Source organism: Hibiscus syriacus, unplaced genomic scaffold, assembly GCF_006381635.1.
Source record: "Hibiscus syriacus cultivar Baekdansim isolate YM2019G1 unplaced genomic scaffold, ASM638163v2 tig00110503_pilon, whole genome shotgun sequence".
In the NCBI taxonomy this organism is placed as follows: Eukaryota; Viridiplantae; Streptophyta; class Magnoliopsida; order Malvales; family Malvaceae; genus Hibiscus; species Hibiscus syriacus.
This window is the reverse complement of record NW_024062764.1, coordinates 6,130,212-6,147,890: the sequence shown is the minus strand read 5'-3', so window position 1 is coordinate 6,147,890 and position 17,679 is coordinate 6,130,212. Positions and strand designations below refer to the sequence as shown.

The 17,679-nt window shown below is 32.6% G+C and overlaps 1 pseudogene; it reads left to right on the top strand.

Annotated features, from left to right (window-relative positions):
* The first annotated feature begins 14,450 nt into the window (after positions 1-14,450).
* On the top strand, positions 14,451-17,242 carry LOC120129789 (annotated as a pseudogene).
* Positions 17,243-17,679: the final 437 nt, after the last annotated feature.

Below are 17,679 nucleotides of genomic sequence, written 5' to 3'. Positions count from 1 at the left end.
TAGGAAAAGGAGGAGTGTTTGTTTACCTGAGCGTCGAGTCTCGTCGGAATTGGGATCATCGGGAGAAGAAGCTGAAGCATCGAAGGCCATTTTGGTCGGTTAAAGAAGGGTTATCCTAGATCTAGGTTTCATTTTGGGATTGCAAACAAAAGGTGGGGTTTGGGTTCTGCCCTAGGTTGTTTTAGGTTCGATTTAGGTTTTAATCGGCCACCGTTGGCGGTTGTCGATGGTGAGCACGGCATCGGTTTTCCAAGGAATAAGCGGCCGAGAGTTGTTGGACGAGTTAGGGAGGAGATGTGAGTATTCTAGGCTTTGATTTGGGTTTAGAAAGGAAAAGAGAGAATTTGTTTTAGTTGGTTTTGACATCGGTCCGATCACCATGCGCGGTGTCGGAAAGTAAAGTACTGTTTAGTTGGTTCACAAATTTCATTTCCGGTAATATAAGATTATAAATAGTAACTTTTTTTTAGATATATTACCGTGAATGTTATTATCTCTTTTTCTTTAGGTATTATTGGATTACCAGTATTTTGGACTAAAATGTCTTTAATTTTTTTTTAAAAATATCTTTTTTTCTTTAATTTTTTTTTAAAAATATCTTTTTTTTTGTAATTGAATAATAAAAATTCTACGAAAATTAAATTATAAATTTATTCTTAAACTATTTAGATTTACAAATAAATTATAATTAAAATATTATATGAAGTTAAGGGGTTAAAATAAATTTTACCTTTTTATTAAATCATTTTATATTTTCAATTTTGTAAAAAAAAATTATATAAATTTTATGAATTTAAATTTTTTAAAGAAAATATATAAATATTTTTTAACTTGTTAAAAAAATAAATATATAATAAAGATAATTTGATTAAATATACATTCCAATAATCTTTTATTTCTTTAACCAAATACGGTAATCTTATATTCCTGCTAAGCCAACCAAATACAAAATACAACATTCTCAATAATCATATTCCCCGGTAATCTTACATTCTCATTGATAATCTTACATTCCGTGAATCAAACGCACCCTTAGACGGCGTTTCGATTGGGGAATGTGGGATTCCCTCGGGAATGGAATCCACATTCCCCCGTTTAGTTTGGCAGGGAATGTCATTCCCGGGGAATGTCATTCCAGGTAATATTTTATTACCAATAGTGGATTTTTTGGGGTATATTATCGGGAATGTCATTACATCCATTCCCTTAGGTATTGTTTACCTAAAATGCCCTTAAATTTTTATTTTTTTTCAAAAATATCATTATTCTGTAATTGAATAATAAAAATTCTACGAAAGTTAAACTACAAATTTATCATTAAATTATTTTAGATTTACAAAAAAAATATATATAATTAAAATTTTATATGAAGTTCAGGGGTTAAAATAAAATTTTACCCTTTCATTAAACCTTTTTTATATTTTTAATTTTGTAAAAAAATTATATAAATATTATGAATTTAATTTTTTAAAGAAAATTTATAAATATTTTACAACTTGTAATATTATACAAATATATAATAAGGACAATTTGGTAAATATACATTCCAATAATCTTTCATTCCTTTAACCAAACACGGTAATCTTACATTTCTGCTAAACCAACCAAACATAAAATACAACATTCACAGTAATCATATTCCCTAGTAATCTTTTATTCCCACTGATAATCTTACATTCCGTGAACCAAACGAACCCTTAGGGTTTTCCTTTAGAAGAAACAAAAGGAGGCGACAATTAGGTTTAGAAACAATAAGTTTGTATAAATATTATAACTTTTAGGGTTAATTACCTTTAAGCCACTAAAATTTAGCCGTTTATTTACGTTTTAATCACATATAATGCCCTTTTCGTTATTTTCTTAATTACAATGTCCTAATTTCACAATTTTTCATTTTTTAATTGTTAGTGTATTTAGGCTCATTAAAATGAAAAATTCATGCTTTAGTCCCTTTAATTAGGCATGTTTTTGCATTTAGATCATTATTATAATTTCATATTTTTCAAGTTTAATTTAAATTTATTTCTAATTTTTCATTATCTTGAAAATGGTATAATTAGATTTGAATTTAGTCCCTGAACTATTCTTTTTTTAAATTTAGTCCCTAGATTAATTGTAATTAATTAACCCTAATATTAATTTAGTTTAATAAAATCCCTTCAATTTGTAAATTGCTAATTAGTTTTTTTATATTTGAATTTGTATTGTTAATTTTAGTACTTTTAAATAATTTTATTCATGTAATACTTTGAATTTATTTTCAATTTATTTTTTTCTTTTATTTATTAGATTTTAAGGTTAATTTTTTAGTTTTAATTTTTTTCAAGGTTAACTCCTAGATTTAGATATCTCACATTTTAGTCTTTAAATTTCGGGAGTAATATGAATTGGCCCTCACATTAACATACTCGAGGGACTATTCCGACTATTTGATTTCGATAATTGGTTAAATAATCAATTAGGGTTAATAATTAGAACTTTAAATTTATACTTTTCACTATTTATTCCTTGAACTTTTAATTAGATGTTTATCTTAACATAAATAATTAGGTTATTAATTAGAGCCTTTACTTTAGAATAGATTTCAATTTAATCCTCTAATTTGGACGATAATTTAAATTGGCTCTCGTATTAAAATGGACTAAGGTACATTTCAATTATTCAATTCAATAATTAATAATAATAATAATAATTACAACCTTAACATAGATTCTTCATAATTTAGTCCTTGAAATTTTTTAATTGGATACTCTTTTAACATAACTAATTAGGTGAATGATTGGAGCCTAAATTTTAGATTCTTCACAATTTAGTCCTTGAACTTTTTTAATTAGATATTCATTTTACATAAATAATTAGGTTATTAATTAGGGCATCCACTTTAGGATAGGTTTCAATTTAGTCATTTAATTTAATGAGTAATCTGAATTGGCTTCCGCATTTAACATGCCCGGAGGACCATTTCAATTATTTGATGTAATAATTAGTTAAAATCAATTAGGGTTAATATTAGAGACTCAATTTTTAGGTCTAGTTCTTTAGGTTTTCTAAATTTCATAATTTGACACTTTAAATTATGAAAGTCGTAATTAATTCACCTAGTAATTAGGTTCAAATAATCAGTTGCGTGATTGCATTTGATTTCAAAAAGATAAGGAAATGTTCACTTATTAGGGAGTTAATAGTATATCCTTTGTGTATGTTCAGGGGTGACTACTAGTAATTCCCGAAATAGGTCAATATCTTTTTCGAAACCTCATATCATGTTTTTTAAACTGACACCATTTTCTAAACATTGCATCCATAATAAATTTTAAAATTAAATAAAATCTCAAACTTAAAATATCTAATTTTTTAAATATAAGATAATCGACAAGGTATTAATTTCTGGGTGATGTGGGGTGCTAATCCTTCCCCACGAGTAACCGACTCCAAAACCTGATTTCTAGTTTTTGCATACCCACATTTGGCATTTTTTGATAAAATAAAATGTTTTATTAAAATTACCCGATTTTTGGTGTTCCAATCGCATCATAAAAATGATGGGTGGTGACTCCAAATATTTCATTTCAAAATCATTTCAAAAACCCCTTCGTTGCAACTAGTCAGTTTTCCCCTCGAAGGGTTGGTTGTGACATCTAGCGGTATAAGTTGTTCTTATGTTGATGCAACTACTGGGAAGTGTCTCAATACATGGTTGGTATCTTCTAGTATGAATCCACATATGTAACACCCTAAACTACTACGACACATAGTTGCCCAATCCGGATGCCACACAAAACCACCGGAGTGGCTGACCATCTTTTTCTCTTATACTTCTCTGACTTTAAGGTAACCATTTTAATAAAAACCAACCATAAAATAATATAATAAAAACTTTTTACGTCAGAGAGATCTCAAAATAAATAAATACTTTTAAAAAAATATATAGACTCACTCATAACTGACTTTACAACTGGTTTTATGAATATACATGCACTTTAAGAATCTGGATGATGTACTCTGCTCTGCAGTTGATTTGGACCTTGGTCACTATAAATCTTCTCAAAACGGTTGATATACTAACATGCCAAAGGAAACATCCGAAGGCTGAACTAACTAGCTCAGTACCACACTAACAGCTAAATCATACTAATTGTACAACACTGAAATGCTCAAGCTATCAAGTTTGTTACTATATGGTCTACTGATTTGATCTGTTATGTTTTGTTTTAGTGAGTATACTTGTGTACTCACTCTCTACTCTATGGTAGACATTATGGTGCGGCTGAGGGTTTTGCATCTCGGAGCTCACACACCCCTCTAGTCTACCAAGAATTTGGTCCCCAGAATCTCTACATCGGACACCACACTCTCGACTAGCCTACTCCTTGAGTATCGGACCTTGCGCCCAAACTAGTCAGCTTAAAGTGCCTTGCGCAGTCCCTAAGGATATTTCTGGACTGAATATATACTTTCGACTTTGCTATCTTTTCTAAAGGAACTCGGGTGTCCTGGTCATTTTCTCGAGCATTCAAACAACGCTAGTCTTATTTGATCCTACTTTATTCTCGTTTCTACGATTGAATTAAACATTAATCAATGTTCTTACTTGTAGTCTAATTTGAGAGTATTTATAAGCTTTTGGGAAATCTCACTTACATATATACTTTCTCTTGACTTAAAGCCTAATTCTCAACCTTGGTATCAACATTAACGTTACAATATCGCGCTTGCCTCTACACTTACTCGTGCTTTAAAGCTCAAACCATACCCTTTGTATCGATAATGACCTTATAGTATCAATACCCTCTCGGTGATATCGATACCCTACCTAAGGTATCAATATCCCTATAGCTATTTCATCCATTTTAAGCCAACTTTAAACACCTTCTATAGAACTTATTCTAGTGTTTTACACCTATTCGATCCCATTTATGGTCATACTATAGGTCTAGGGCCTCTCAGGCAACGTTTTGACCAAAATATACTGAAAGTATCGATATTAGCCCAAGACTATCGATACTCCTGTAAAAGTTTTGATACTTTATATAAATATCGATACTTTTAAACATTTTGTTCGCCCAATTTCAAAACTTTCTGGGGTTTTCAAAACTATGACCCAAAAACTCATGAAATTGCCCAAAACAAAGAACAAGTATCGATATTATCTCTATAGTATCGATACTCTACCTGCAGAAGTCATAAAACATATAAAAAAAATGTTATATTTTAATCACAAAGACCCTAGTGAGGTCTCCAAACATTCTTTAAAGTCTTATGTGATTACAAGGAGTATAAATAAGACTTTATATCATGATTATAACATAAATCATGTAATCTACCATTAAACTAAACAAGCTTCAATAATAATTCTCAAGCTAAACTCTTAACTTTCTAGTTAAAGCTCATTTCTAATGATCTACAACTGATACGAGGAAACTGTAAGTGTGTTACTTGGCCTTCTTAGTTGCTAAATTCCTCTTGAGTCAACTAGGATTCACCTTACCTTCATCCTTTGCTTTGAAACTCTTTTTCACCTCTTTAACTAAACCAAGCAAGGAAATGGATTACTACTCAACTAGAGGTTAGATTAAGCTTACATACAACTCCTACAACTCAAATCTACCCAAAAACAAGCTTAAAACACTTGATTTCTCTCAACTCCCAAAAATCCATTTTCTAAAATCTTACCCAAAATTAAAGATTAAAGGTTTGAAATGAAGCTTAAGGGACGAGGGATATGATTCTTACCTTGGTTTCTTCAAACTAGGTTTGGGATTCAAGAAACTTCTATCTTTTTGTTTTCTCTTAGAAATGAAGAAGAAATAAGAAGAGAAGAGGAAAGATGGGACATATTTTTGGTGGAAGGTTCCCGTGAAATCTAGCTAAATGAGGGGGTTTATAACCTTTAAAACCAACTATGGGTAAACTACATTTTTGGTCCCTTTCCTTTTTACCTCTACTTAAAATCATCACTTACCCTTAACTCTTAGGCCTTACTTAAGCCCAATACCTATATAAATTGGTCCAACTATCTTGGGAAGTCTAATTGAATTGACTTAAAGGTCTCAGGTTGACCCAAACTACTGACTCGTGTTTCAGGGCATTGCAACAGATGTCACAGCTCACATCCATAGCCATATGTCGTTTGGTTTACATGGTTGGTATCTTCTAGTATGAATCCACAGATGTCACAGCTCGTATCCATAGCCATATGTCGTCTGGTTTGTTCTGCATTAGTGAGGAGACGATCCTTGCACAGAGGTCATAGGAACGATTTTATTCTAGGCAAGATTGGGATTTTAGAGATAATATCCCATATTCTGTCTCCTTGATATGCAGTATCCAATGTTAAGGCCTTGCAAGCAAACCTTACCAAGAAGCTGCAATCTTCAGCTTTATTCCATCATGGTGAATCCCTCATTCTGGAACTAATTGGCGGAGGGAAAGTTTCAAGTGCTCGTAGGATTTTATCGGGAAATAGCGTCATTAAAATGTTCCAGTTCCAGGTTTTCTCCTCAGTAACTAGTTCACTTACAGTAGAGGGATTATTGTTAAGATCATTGGAATTAGAACAGTAATTTCGAAGGGGTCCTAGATTTCGGAGCCAATTGTCATTCCAGAACTTCACAGATTCGCCATTGCCTACATTCCAAGAGATGTTTGATATAAAATCCGGCCATATGGTATGTAGGGCTCTCTAAAGGTGTGAATCATTTCGTTTCGGTAGTGGGTTGGGAATTTGTTCCTCAATTTTATATTTTCCTCGTAAGGTTTGGACCCATAGTAGCTCTGGCCGAGCAATGAATTTATGCGCCAATTTCATAATGAATGCCTGGTTTTGCACTTGAAGGTGCTTTAAACCCTGTCCTCCTTTGATGGGTAAGCATAGCGTTTCCCAGTTAACAAGGTGCACTCCTCTTTTGTCCTGGGTTTTGCCCCAAATGAAGCCTTTGATTAGTCTTTCAATTTCATCGCAGACACCTTTTGGCAGGTATAGTATGGAATGGTCGTGAGTACCGATTTGACTAATGTTATTCTGCTAGCCGATGAGAGGGAAGTTGCTTTCCACCTTTGTTATTTTATTATAAAGCATATTTGCTCCTCCCAGTATTTAATCTTAGCTTTTCCCTGATATTTTATAAAATCCTTTTTCATTTTTTTATAATTTCATCTCTTAAATTAACGTTTATTTAACTGTCATCATCTTTATATTGTTTTGAACCTTTGTATCGATTCTTTCATATTGAACTTTTATTTTATTTTCTCTTTGTTTATTGAATACAAGTACTTGCTTTTTTTAAAAAAAAAATAATCCAATACTTGTCTAGATTTGTTCGTGTTTTCATGAGTTGCTTGTTGCAGTGTTATATTTTTCCCTTGTGAATACTCTTTTCATCTATTTAGGGAAAGGAGGATTTTAATGAGCCTCACAATTGAGTTCCTTATTAATAATAATAAATATTTTGTCGACCAAAAAATAATAATATTCCGATAACTCGAAAAAGAATGTGTAATAAACACCACTATCAATAATGAACGATAAGCAACGCCAACACTAATAAAGGTTTTATTCTTAATAGAATAATGATAGAACATTATAGCACATCGAGAGACATTGAATGTGAGTTGAAATCTATTTTATCACAATTTAACATGACATATTTGGGAAGATTGCAAGTAATTATCAAGACGATAAAATCAAATTGGGTTCACTATGAAGCTTTATATCTCTGTTCGAACGATTCAAGTGCCGATGTTTGAGATTTTTGGTCGTTTATTTTTCGAAATATAATAACAAGATAACCAGTGTACACATATAATAGTGTAACTGTAAAATCATGAACTATAGTTTGTTTGAGCTTATCATTAAAAACTAAAAAATTAAAAATTAAAAGATTTCTTTTGAATTATTTTTAATCTGGAAGGTTTACAGTAGCATAACTGTATAAATCAATTAATATTATATTTATTCGAATATATATTCGTGAACTGACATATATACCATATTAATATTTGAATTAAAAGAAATAATTATATAATATCTTTTAATTTAGAATATTTTTTATGATATATTTAGGGTAAATATAAGACAATGTATGTTCAAATATTCTTAATCATTTAACAATGAATGTTCATACATTTAGCATTTGTGGTGCTCGAACTCGAAACCTTAACATGTAATAATAAGTTTCTTAACCATTGAGGGCGCGTTAGTCATGTTAATTTAGAATATTTTTTTATAACTTAATTTAATTTTGAATATTTAATTATTCATAATGAGTATATATTTGTAGGTTCTTGGAGGGCCCGACTGATTCGAACAATCACATTGTCCACATCATGGAGGTGCGTCCCCAACCCAATGGATTTGACGAACTTGGATTTGTACCCTTACACTTGCGTGTGAGGCACAATTTCAACTCATGTCACTAAAATGTTAATAAGTGAGTTGGTGTATATAAATCAATCTCATGCTTCTTGTCATACTAATGTGGGATATTAGTTTTATATTTTTCTTACACAACACAATTTACAAGTATCATACTTTGAACATGGATATCTAATTCATCACTCTATAACCCCCTCAGACCGATACGGGTAACCCTATCCGATCTGGAGTGTCACATTAGGGCCACCGGAGCGACCTACTGTAAAAATAGCGGAAAATTTAAAACTTTTATTAAAACATGTAACTTATATAATGATTTATCAGTATGTAGAAATAAAACATATTTTCAGACTCGTATATAAAACAAAATACAATTACATGTCCCCTAATCACATGTACCATACTCTGCAAACAACGCAGGAAGAACTTCCTTACTGCAGTCAATAGATGCATTGGTTCAATTCTTTTAACCTGCAATGGTGAGTAATAGAGTGAGCTTTGAAAAGCTCAGTAATACAGAACTACCAGATGATGCTGATGAACGTGCATATACAAATAAATATATATTTCCTTATTGTTTCTAAACATTTACAGATTTTTATGTTGAGCAGAGATCCTACTGATATTTCAGATGGTAACGAACAATGAGCTTTCAGTTCAGAGAAATATTTTGGATGATTGAGTTTAGGAGATCAGAATAGGTTTTCTAGTGTGTTCCCGTAAAACCAGTAAAAAGATACATATCTTTTAAAACATATATATATATATACCTCCATCCTTTCACAATCTGTTTGTGTAGGTTCCCCAGAACCATACACCCAACACACACAACCTGTAAGGCCCTGAGCACAAAGCCGAGGAACCTACAGAAATACTTCCTTCAACAACCCCCCCAATTAAACATTTTCCGTCCGTAAACGGAGATATCAGAAATCAAAACAGAATTCAGAACATATATCAGAACAGAATCCAGATCATAAATCAGAACAGAATTCAGGTCATGTATCAGAACAGAATTCAAGTCGAAAATCAGATAAAATATTTATATGATTAGGGAACACACCAGAGTTTACATATGTTATTCAGAGGTACTGGATAATCTTAGCAGGCATAGAAACATGGATCTTCAGTATACCGATAAAATGTCAGAATTTAGAATCACTATTGGAAAAGTTCATTAACTGGCGAAATCATTAGTTATTCAGAATGTGAATTATCAGGATCATATCTTATTCGGACATTTTTTAGAAGTTGTACGTAATCAGAAGGTATTCATAATCCTTTACAATCCATGTCAATTGATCGGATAATCGAACAAATTGAGAACGAAGATTCAGAATCTTAATAATCTATGTCGACTGGTCAATTCATTTTCCTTCCAGGGTATTTACTCTTTAATACCACAAATTCTTGTCCATAGATCATCTTCAGAATCACCGCTGAATAGATCTTCCAATGGTCTTTATTTCATTTCCAAGCTTTCACGATATCATGAAATATTGACATGCTTGATTTGTAGTTCATGTTCCATAAGGAGAGTACATCTTATAAACTCATCAGAATTTCCAGACTTGTTCAATTTACTTACTTAATCCTCAATCATTGAGGTTACCTAGTTCATTTAACAGTCATGTCCATTCCAGTTACTTCGGGATTTTCCAGAGTAATTCAAACGTTCCTAAATTTCAAACACATGTTGTACTTCCGTTCCATTCAATTTGGTCTTCGTAGTTGATTTGTCGAACAAACGTCCAATTCTTAGTACTGAATGCGATCCAGAGTTGAGCTAAGCTTAATACTTCCAAAATTTATCATCGAGTCACACTTGAGAAAACGAACACGCATTCCAGTAATATCTATGCCATTCAGGTATTGATATAGCTTTAGGGTTGATCTACTCACTTAAATTGTGTTCTATTACTTTTAAAGGTAGTCAAACACCCATGCTTATTTGGATTACTTAATTAATCCACGATATTTACTTAGTAAAGGCCATAAGGGTATTTTGGTCATTTTGGTGTTCAGTTTTATTCTAATCATTACAGAGCTCAAGGATATCTCATCATTCCTGAGCTTGGTGATATTCTTGGGTCATTTCTATTACAGGGGTATTCTGGTCATTTTACAGATCCGATGTATTTCAATCATTTCCTTCCATCATGTCTTATTATTTAATTTCAATTTATCATCTATTTCAGTCCCTTTGAACAATTCTGATAAAAGAGCACCCTGATAAATTGTTCTTCGGGTATTTACTTGTAACTCAGATATTTTCGGGTCAAGTGCCTTCTCAGATTTTTACCAACGGAATATCAAGAATTTTCTGCACTAAGTCACGATCTTAACAATCAAATTCTTACTTAATCGAGTTAAGTATAAATCCTCAAAGTACATTCTCATTCAGGGTCAACTCGGACTATTTTACCTCTCAGGGGCTTTTCATAATTTCCAAATCAGATAATTTCGATATTAGCTCTTAACGAAAATAATTATAATTTAAAGATCCTATGGTCAATTGTTTTGCCGAACATTCTCTGATCTTGAAATTATTCCTTAACAAATTTTTAGCATCTTGCGTAAACCCTTTTTGGCATTAAAAACCAGTTATCCAAATTTTCCAAGCAACACTAGCATTTCTTATGCACATCAGTAGCTTCATCATATCAATATGTCTTTAAAAACCTCTTATCCAAATTCCATAGTCAAATCTTATCTTTTTATAACATAAGGGTATTTTCGTAATTTTATCCTATTGGAGTATTCGCATAATTTCTCATCCAAGTACCTTTAACATTTAACCTTTGATGAAATAAACTATAAGTTACAAATCCAGGTTGATTTCTTTATCACTAAGCACAGAACTTGTAATTTAATTCTAACAATTACTCAATTTCTTATAAAAGTCATCTGAACCATAATCAATTACTGAACCCTTTTACCATATTCAGATCGAGTGTAGAAACTAATTAGCTACACAAATGAGACCAACATTATCTTAATCATGCATTTACTAATATTCACATGTTCCATAAAGCATAAAGAGGTAGTAAGTATTACCTCGATTTCCGTGTAATACTGATCGACTATAAAAATTCCATTCGAACGCCTTTGATCTTCAATTCAACTTCCAATAATTCCTCAGATACATATCAACATAAATTATATCAAAATCGGAGCTTAATTACGATAAACGGATCGAATCAGATGATAAATCAGTGAAAAATAGCTTACCGGGTTCGAATTTGGCGAAACGGACTTCGGATTCGGATTCAGAACGTCGAAAGCATAAAATATGACTTTTCATAAATTTGGAATTTTTGGTCAAAATCAAAGTCAACGGGTTTGACTGCCAATTTCAAGGCCTTCAAGTCCGAATTTCAAAAAACGGACTGCAGAATCGGATTTGGAACGTCGAAAAATGTCAGGATAGGTAAACTCGGTCAAAGTCAAAGGTCGTTTAATGCCCGGTCAAAGCCCGTCAAAGTTTTGGTCACCACTGGTCAACGGTCAACGGGTCGGTCAACGGGTAAACGGGTCGGGTTGGAACCGGTCAAACCGATTAAAACAGCTCCAAAACCGGTCAAACCAGTCATTTTTTCTTCCCCACGCGCAGTGGCGGCGCGTGAACAGTGCTATGGTGTCGGAAAATTCCCGGAAAAATTCCTAAAAATTATTTTGAGCAATTTCGAGATACTTACAAAGCTCGGTTTACAATTTTGAACGGCGGAGAGCTCGATTTCAACAAATCGGAAACTTTGACCGCTTCACCTCCTCACGCGCCGCCGTCGACGGAGACCAAGGATGACACTGGCGGACTCAGAACAATGCAAGGAACACGATGGTGCGGGAGGTGTCATAAACGGATCATCGGATCGTCGTGAATCGACGAAAAACCAATTGAAATCGAGTTATTACCGACGATACTTCCGAATGAAATTAACAACGAACGACGATGATTCACGACGAAAGGTTTGAGGGTTTTTGTTTCTCTATCGACAACGAACACGATGGTGGTTTCGGTTCGTCGATCGGACGCCGGACGATGAGTAAATCGGAGTTCAAAGAGGGGTTGAGGGAAGAGAAAAACTAGAAAAATGCCATCTAAAACACGGGGAGAGAGTTTATAATTCTCTCGTAAAGAAAAATGGTTAAACTATGAGTTTAGCCACTGAACTTTTTGCACTTATTAAAATGGTCTGTAAACTTTGAAATTTTACAATTTAATCCTTAATTTCCTTCCAAAATTCCAATTAATTTCACCACTTTATAATTTCTTAAATTTTAACCCTTAAATTGGGATGTTACACACTCAACTGTTTTGAGCATATGAGATAATGTTATAAAGATCTTATAGAATAAAATATGAATTAATAAATTTATTATTCAAATCTTCACCATTACCCTTAGAAAATATACATCAAAATTACTAATTTATCAACTTTTCCAACAACCATCTACTATTTGAGGTGCAAGTGATCACACACGGCATTCGACTTGCGGTGAAAATCGCCTGGTCTCAAGTTACTTTAGAGAGTAATTCATCCAATGTTGTTCTTCAATTGACTTGGTATCTGTGATCAACTTCCATCTTAATGAAGCCCACCAATTGCTTCATCATAATATATATTTAAATTTCCGATTGTATTTTTATGTTTTATTAATGTAAACTATGCATGTAAAAATAATAATTATTTATTTGTATCTATTTTTATTCGAGTTTTTTTATTATATTTTTTATATTTCCTCATATGGTCCTTATGATCTTAAGTTACTAGTTTTGTTTGAATGATTATAGGAAATTATCTTAATTATGTGCTTAATTTACGATTTTAATTGTAAATCTTTATTGTAATTTGGAATATTTCTTATTTTGAATAAAATTAGTTGCTTCCGTTCAAAAAAAATTCCACCCCATATTCGTTGAAAATTTAAAATTTAATTAATTTACTTTTATTTCTTAAAATTTAGTATTGATCGATTTGAAAATTAAATTTAAACTAATAAAGTTGTTAATTGACTTATGTTAAATTTGAATATTTGTTACCAATTGAACTAAAAAAACTTTAAATATCTTAAAATCATATATTCTATTTTAACAAAATTTCATCAAAAAATTATCGATTAAGTTTTAATTTTTAAATAAGACAAGTAGAAAAACTAATCTTCATTGAAATAAGATAAACTAAATAAGTAATCACTTTCGTTTTAGTTATACATATTATTTTTCACTAAATTAAAAAATATATAATATTTGGTCATTTTCGTTTTTATTTAATTAAGACTTGATCACTTTTATTTAATTTCCTCACTTTCAATGACTAGACATTTAAAAGTCGATAAGATAACTGACCACATCTTGATTAAATAAAAATGAATATGATCACATCTTAATGAAATAAAAACAAAAGTGATCAAATATTATATTCTTTTTAATTCAGTGAGAAAAATTATACAAAACTTAAATGAAAGTGATTACTCGTATAGTTTACACTTGAAATAAAAACATAATGACTAAATTTAAAAAGTTCAGAGTAAAGGGACTGCATGTACAATTAACCTATTTTCTCCTCTCCATGAAGCCAAGAAGCAGAAATTCCGTAGCTCATTAAGTTCTCAACCCAGTTTGTTTTATTCAAATATTAAAATTCGAACCTTGGATCTTAAGAAAGTTAACGCATGCGTGCTGATGATTAAAGTGTAAAAGTTGAACATTTATTACAAAGAAAGTTCAACTTGAGAGAGAGTGACAAGAAGTGGTTGGAAAGATTAACTGTCTTGAAAGTTTTGGGTCCTTAATTTGTCTGTGTAAGTTCAATTTCATCCTTAATTGTTCCTGATTCAAGTGTTCATATGCTGTGTAGTTTAAGAGTGTGTTGAAGATTTACAGCCGAATCGGCTAAGCCTCATAAAATCTCATATCTTGTATTCTTGTGCATGTCTTATTTTACGTCGACGGTGCTTTAGTTATTTAGCGTATAAATTCCCAACAGATTTTAGCGTTCATATTGTTTTTGAAGATTTAGTGGAATAAATTTTCCAGGCAGGGTTTACTAGGGTTGTACACTTGTACTAAAAAATGGTAGAAGAAGATGTGAAGAATGATAAGGAAATGAGATCATTGGCATTAACACCAACATGGTCTGTTCTACTGTTTTTGTTGCGGTATTGGTGATAGTCTAACGTTCGATTCCCCGCCTAAGCAAGGTGAGAAACCGGTTCTTAGCTTCGAATTGATGATTTAAGGTTTAGGGTTTAGGAATTATGTCTATGGACTGTTTGTTAATGGCATTCTTATAACATCTTGTACTAATTTTTTCGGTGGTTAAGGAAAACTAATTGGAAACCTCTGCTTGCGGCGGAAACAAGGTACTTTCTCGTATATTTCGACGCAACCGATGATTGTTTTCCGATTTGGCGTTTGAATGACAATCTTTTGTCGTCAGAGTTGATGCGGCTCGGTTTCATATCACTCCTAACAGAAACCTCGAGCATTATAGCCGATATTTAGGTTCCGTCGAAGTTCTACGATGATACCTTTATACCATGTACGAGGTCCGAGATCAACGAACGACTTGAAGATGATGATGATGATCCTTCCGAGGAGCGTAAGTTTTTGATGGCTTCTGATTTCCGCTTATTTAGGAGAATGTTGAATGGCATGTACAGGAATTCCTATGAAGAGGCATGTAACAAATTTCTATATTGAATCTGCATTCGCTATTTTGTTTTCGTTCTCGATCTAACATCTCGAAACGATTCTGTTCTTCAGTACCATGAGCCAATTATTTCGTATGAAAGTCTCGAGCAGTTGCATCGCTTCATTTTTCGTCATGGCAATCGCGCATGTATCATACAGTTTCTTAACAATGTGACTTGCAATTGTGAAGGTTTAGACTTTTGAGTGTAAAATACTGCTAAAGTATGTACTACATACTAGTTTTGTCATGTTAAGTATTTCTGGGCTACATTGGTAGATTCATAGTTGGAGAGCATGGGAGGATGAAGCTCCTAAGGGTCAACACGATATACTAAATGGTATGTTCGATGGTATATCGTCGACAGGTTCGGATATGGGGATACGATCCTCCACCATGTTAGACACATACCCTTTGAGTACAATTCTTTTTCAAAATTTTATTAGATATTGAATGATGATTGTAATTTACCTGTTTCAGAAAGAGCAAAGACAAACAGCTTTTTTCATAAACCACACATCGAACACTTGGACCGGGAGTCGTATTCTTATCTGGGAGACAGGTATGAAGCATTTCTTCTTGCTTTGTTCACTTTGAAAAACAGATCAGTTATCTGTATAATTGCCTTCAATTCATATTTTCAACTTGCAGAAATGTTTTCCCAGCAATCCGGGTATTCGGTCGCTCATGCCGACTATTTGACTCTCCGTAAGGGCTTCATCATGGTATGTGTTAACTACAGTCTGACAAAACAATCAAATTTTCCATGTAATCACAAAGTTATGATGAATTCTTTGTCCATTGCAAGATATTCTTTTGAGTTTTGAGCTGCATGATTAGTGCTATAGGTACCTGTATGTATTACTTATGAATGTTTATACCTTTTGTTTTCTGTATTCATGACAGAATCACAACCTGACGCCAAAGTAAGATTTTCATAGCTATATGATTTGTTCGATGGAGGAAGAATTTCAACGTATTGTTGGTGTTAGGCAAGTAATGTTTTCATAAAGAACTTTCTCATTGTTTTCTATGTCGAATTGTCCCGAAAAGTCTGTTTTTTGCTCCTACTGGGGTTGTTTTATTCTATATACTCTTTTTTTTGCTTTATCTTGCAGTGGTCCGCTCTGGGGGTTTGAAGTCGCCTTTATGCTGTTCAACGAGAAAGGTGTCGTACATTGTAAATCTTGTTTCCTGCATGAACTTTATAGGTCGTTGCGCGAAGTCATTGGACTCATGATTCATTGGCTACTTTCCATTCTTACAGGGTCTAATCGGTTTTTCTGGATAGCACTCATTCCGATTGCTGTGAAGTCTTCTGCCTTTTTCTGTTGGCATTTACGGTCTATGTTACAGGGTCTAATCTTGTTGTTTGTTTTTTTAAAAAAATATCTTTAAAGTTTTTATGTCTGTTCCGTGTAGACCACGCGTAGACATTAAGCTTCGTTGACCGTTTATTTTTTAGAAGACAGTAGCTCTGAAAACGTCTGCGCGTCTTCTTTTTGACGCATACGTGGCCTTGTGTCTTCAAAATTCTTCCAACCTCTTCAAAGACCATATCATGTTTCGCAATTCATAATTTTATAAGAAAAGAGGATTTGAGCGATGAGTTCTTTAATGAATATGATCAACTCAATGTAAAGTTTCAAAATACCAATGTGCGTGTTGTTGATGATGAAGACGAGCCTGAAGGACATGGTTCTGCAGCGGATCGAAAATATATGACTCAGCTACGAGATGAAATTGTTGAGTAATTAATGCAAAATATAGATTGATTTATTTAAAAAAATTATTATTGTAGTTGTATGAATTATTTAAATTTCAGTATTGTAAAACTAAAATTATTTAAATTTCAGTATTGCAAAACTCTTTTAAGTTTAAAAAATTAGTTTATTTATATTTCAGTTTATTTTTACAGTCTGCAGACATTAAAAACAAACAGTCTTCTTCTTGTAGACTTCATGCGTTGTTTGTTCTTCTTGTCGGCGCAAAGCTACAGCCTGTGATCGCGACTTTGGCGCTGGAGACTGCTAATCTTACTGCCTCTTTACTGCAAATGCAATCAAGTAAAATAATTTCATATGATTCACTACTCATTTCATCTAACCATTGTTCTCGTCTCGTTTCCCTGCAGAATGCGTTCGAACTGGCTTCTTTTTTAACTACATCGTAGGTTCGAAGATCATAGATTGTTAGTCGTATCTGTATCGGACAAATCCGATAATAATAACATGGTTATAATTTATAATTCGAATTTATAGAACAAAGAAATCAAAACATGGAGCTTATTGAGAGTTCTCATCTTCTTTGACAACCATGGAGTGTTTGTCGATTCTTCCATCCCAAGTGAGAGAAGCAAAGTAGAAAATAAATGTATGCATATGGATGGTATTCAATGTCCGAAAATCACGAGAGTATGTGAATTAGCAATTTTAATCATTTTCGAAGATGAATCAAATACGGATAAAGTTTTGAAGAACAATATATGTTCGCTTGAAAAATAGTTTGCAAAGGTGCAAATTTGCTCGGAAGAGATTGAGTATCGAAGCTCCCTGCATTGATGTCTTGTAAAGGTATCTCGACGTTTGCATGGAACCAAAAGACATTCCG